A 5,302-nucleotide genomic window follows, 5' to 3' on the forward strand; every position below is an offset into this window, starting at 1 on the left:
CTCTTGCTTGACCCATTGTGTTATTGTTGTTTTTGGACGTGATTTACGTGAATATTTTTATTATGTGTGTTTTTCACTTCTGTCTAGGATTTAAAACATTCCTTACTTTGTCATCATCAGGTGGTAGTATGACAAATAGCACATAACAATGACACCAGAGGACACTTCCCTTCTTTTTGATAACATTGTTACAACAAAGTTTGACCAGTATTGTTAAATGATCTTGCTGTAAGTTTCCTCTTCAGTCCTTGGTTGATGGCTCCAGAATCTGCACCTGATCCAGGTAGGCACATTGTGTAAAATCTTTTATAAGGAAATATGTCAGTATTGATTTTTTTGCTTGTTCTGCTCAGAAACAGGCAAAAAAAATCTAAATACAGATTTAAAGACTATTCGCATTAGAACTTACTATATTAAAAAATAAAGTAATATTATCTTATGTCATATTTATAGTCATAACAAATTTAATAGTAAAGCATGTTATAAAAGTATTATTAAAAGAGTGGTAGTGTTGTGTCATTAAAAATGTCACTGCAGGAGTCAGATGATAGTACGCCATGAATAAACAAATCATAGTATAGGCAATAGTATAGAATATTATTTTAAAAAGCCACTACATATAATGTACCATTAAAACGTCATTAAAAATGTCATAGTATAGTGTGCCATTAAAAAAACTTTTAAAAAGGCCATAGTATGGCATGGCATGAAATATTCATAAAAGCATGTCATAAAGGTATCATTAAAACGTAATAGTACAGTATGTCACAAAAAAGGTAATACAAAAGTACTAGCATGGTTTGCCAAATCAAACAATTTGTGTCGTCAATAATCATAAAAAAATGTCATACCATAGTATGTCGTCAAAAATAATGTGAAATCATCATAGTATAGTAAGTTGTGAAAAATCATAAAAAAATGTCATAGTATAGCATTTCATCAAAAATCATGTAAAAATGTCATAGTATAGTATGTCGTCAAAAATCAGGAAAAAAACTCATAGTATAGCACGTCGTCAAAAATCATGAAAAAACGTCATGGTATAGTATGTCGTCAAAAATCAGGAAAAAAACTCATAGTATAGCATGTCGTCAAAAATCATGAAAAAACGTCACAGCAAAGCATGTCGTCAAAAGCCATGAAAAAACGTCATAGTATAGCATGTCATCAAAAATCATGAAAAAAACCTCATAGTATAGCATGTTGTCAAAAATCATGAAAAAATGTCATAGTATAGCATGTTGTCAAAAAAACGTCATAGTATAGCATGTCATCTGAAATCATGAAAAAAAGTCGTAGTATAGCATGTTGTCCGAAATCATGAAAAAAAGTCATAGTATATCATGTTGTCAAAAATCATGAAAAAAAGTCATAGTATAGCATGTCGTCAAAAATCATGAAAAAACGCATAGTATAGCATGTCATCAAAAATCATGAAAAAAGTCATAGTATAGCATGTTGTAAAAATCATGAAAAAACGTCATAGTATAGCATGTCGTCAAAAACCATGAAAAAATGTCATAGTATTCAATGTCGTCAAAAATCATGAAAAAAAGTCATAGTATAGCATGTTGTCAAAAATCATGAAAAAATGTCATAGTATAGCATGTTGTCAAAAAAACGTCATAGTATAGCATGTCATCTGAAATCATGAAAAAAAGTCATAGTATAGCATGTTGTCCGAAATCATGAAAAAAAGTCATAGTATATCATGTTGTCCGAAATCATGAAAAAAAGTCATAGTATAGCATGTCGTCAAAAATCATGAAAAAATGCATAGTATAGCATGTCATCAAAAATCATGAAAAAACGTCATAGTATAGCATGTCGTCAAAAATCATGAAAAAACATCATAGTATAGCATGTCGTCTGAAATCATGAAAAAACGTCACAGTATAGCATGTTGTCAAAAATCATGAAAAAACGTCATAGTATAGCATGTCGTCAAAAATCATGAAAAAACGTCATAGTATAGCATGTCGTCAGAAATCATGAAAAAACGTCATAGTATAGCATATCGTCAAAAATCATGAAAAAACGTCATAGTATAGCATGTCGTCAAAAATCATGAAAAAACATCATAGTATAGCATGTCGTCTGAAATCATGAAAAAACGTCACAGTATAGCATGTTGTCAAAAATCATGAAAAAACGTCATAGTATAGCATGTCGTCAAAAATCATGAAAAAACGTCATAGTATAGCATGTCGTCAGAAATCATGAAAAAACGTCATAGTATAGCATATCGTCAAAAATCATGAAAAAACGTCATAGTATAGCATGTCGTCAAAAATCATGAAAAAACATCATAGTATAGCATGTCGTCAGAAATCATGAAAAAACGTCATAGTGTAGCATGTCGTCAAAAACCATGAAAAAATGTCATAGTATTCAATGTCGTCAAAAATCATGAAAAACCTCATAGTATAGCATGTCGTCAAAAATCGTGAAAAAACCTCATAGTATAGCATGTTGTCAAAAATCATGAAAAAATGTCATAGTATAGCATGTTGTCAAAAAAACGTCATAGTATAGCATGTCATCTGAAATCATGAAAAAAAGTCATAGTATAGCATGTTGTCCGAAATCATGAAAAGAAGTCATAGTATATCATGTTGTCAAAAATCATGAAAAAACGTCATAGTATAGCATGTCGTCCAAAATCATGAAAAAAAGTCATAGTATAGCATGTCGTCCAAAATCATGAAAAAAAAGTCATAGTATAGCATGTTGTCCGAAATCATGAAAAGAAGTCATAGTATATCATGTTGTCAAAAATCATGAAAAAACGTCATAGTATAGCATGTCATCAAAAATCATGAAAAAACCTCATAGTATAGCATGTCATCTGAAATCATGAAAAAAAGTCATAGTATAGCATGTTGTCCGAAATCATGAAAAGAAGTCATAGTATATCATGTTGTCAAAAATCATGAAAAAACGTCATAGTATAGCATGTCATCAAAAATCATGAAAAAATGTCACAGTATAGCATGTCATCAAAAATCATGAAAAAACCTCATAGTATAGCATGTTGTCCGAAATCATGAAAAAAAGTCATAGTATATCATGTCGTTGAAAATCATGAAAAAACTTCATAGTATAGCATGTCATCTGAAATCATGAAAAAAAGTCATAGTATATCATGTTGTCAAAAATCATGGAAAAAACCTCATAGTATAGCATGTCGTCAAAAATCATGAAAAAACGTCATAGTATAGCATGTCGTCAGAAATCATGAAAAAACGTCATAGTATAGCATATCGTCAAAAATCATGAAAAAACGTCATAGTATAGCATGTCGTCAAAAATCATGAAAAAACATCATAGTATAGCATGTCGTCTGAAATCATGAAAAAACGTCACAGTATAGCATGTTGTCAAAAATCATGAAAAAACGTCATAGTATAGCATGTCGTCAAAAATCATGAAAAAACCTCATAGTATAGCATGTCGTCAAAAATCATGAAAAAACGTCATAGTATAGCATGTCGTCAGAAATCATGAAAAAACGTCATAGTATAGCATATCGTCAAAAATCATGAAAAAACGTCATAGTATAGCATGTCGTCAAAAATCATGAAAAAACGTCATAGTGTAGCATGTCGTCAAAAACCATGAAAAAATGTCATAGTATTCAATGTCGTCAAAAATCATGAAAAACCTCATAGTATAGCATGTCGTCAAAAATCGTGAAAAAACCTCATAGTATAGCATGTTGTCAAAAATCATGAAAAAATGTCATAGTATAGCATGTTGTCAAAAAAAACATCATAGTATAGCATGTCATCTGAAATCATGAAAAAAGTCATAGTATAGCATGTTGTCCGAAATCATGAAAAGAAGTCATAGTATATCATGTTGTCAAAAATCATGAAAAAACGTCATAGTATAGCATGTCGTCCAAAATCATGAAAAAAAGTCATAGTATAGCATGTCGTCCAAAATCATGAAAAAAAAAGTCATAGTATAGCATGTTGTCCGAAATCATGAAAAGAAGTCATAGTATAGCATGTTGTCCGAAATCATGAAAAGAAGTCATAGTATATCACGTTGTCAAAAATCATGAAAAAACGTCATAGTATAGCATGTCATCAAAAATCATGAAAAAATGTCACAGTATAGCATGTCATCAAAAATCATGAAAAAACCTCATAGTATAGCATGTTGTCCGAAATCATGAAAAAAAGTCATAGTATATCATGTCGTTGAAAATCATGAAAAAACTTCATAGTATAGCATGTCATCTGAAATCATGAAAAAAAGTCATAGTATATCATGTTGTCAAAAATCATGGAAAAAACCTCATAGTATAGCATGTCGTCAAAAATCATGTAAAAACCTCATAGTATAGCATGTCGTCAAAAATCATGTAAAAATGTCATAGTATAGCATGTTGTCCGAAATGATGACAAAATGTTATAGTATGGAATGTCAAAACAAAATAGTCATGGTATAGCATGCCATAAAATTTAAATTAAAAAAATGATTGTACAGTATGCAGAGATATTAAAGATGTTAAAAAAAAGGATATACTATGTAACAAAAAATAATATAAAACATTCTAGAACCATAAACTACATTAAAAGAATGGACATAGGCACAATAACATCATCTATTGGTCTGCGAAGCTATAAAGACCAAAACTGTCTTTTTGTACCAGGCTATTGTAAAGTTCGACATTTTAACATAAGAATAAGAATACGAATAATAATAAGAATAACTTTATTCATCCCCAAGGGGAAATTCAATTATCTGTCAGCTAATCTATTATACTGTATGTCAAAGAATTATAAAGCCTAATGGCTGTTGGTATATAGGATCTTCTGTATCTGTCTGTCCTGCATTGAAGAGAGAGGAGCCGTCCACCACAGTTTTTTTGGTCCATCAAGGTGTTGTGGAGTGGATGATCTGGGTTGTTCATGATGGCCTCGAACATCTTCAGTGTGCATCTCTCCACCACCTCCTCCAGTGTGTCCAACCTGACTCCAATCACAGAGCCAGCTCTTTTGAGCTCTTTTGTCCAGCCGCCTTGCATCTTTGTGTCTGATGCTTCCTCCCCAGCAGACTGCAGCATAAAACAACACGCTTGCCACCACAGACTGATAAACATCTACATATATATACATGGGTGTTGATGGGGATTGACTCGCTGTTGGAGCCAGCATCTAGTGGCCATTGGAGGAACTGCAAATATTGGCACTTGCACATTTGCTTCATTTCTCAACCCCAAAGGAAAAAGTGAAGAACAAAAGGAGCAAGGAGAACAAAGAGAAAAGGAATACACAATGAAAGAGAGAAA

This window comes from Epinephelus lanceolatus, chromosome 3 (assembly GCF_041903045.1).
Source record: "Epinephelus lanceolatus isolate andai-2023 chromosome 3, ASM4190304v1, whole genome shotgun sequence".
Taxonomy (NCBI): Eukaryota; Metazoa; Chordata; class Actinopteri; order Perciformes; family Serranidae; genus Epinephelus; species Epinephelus lanceolatus.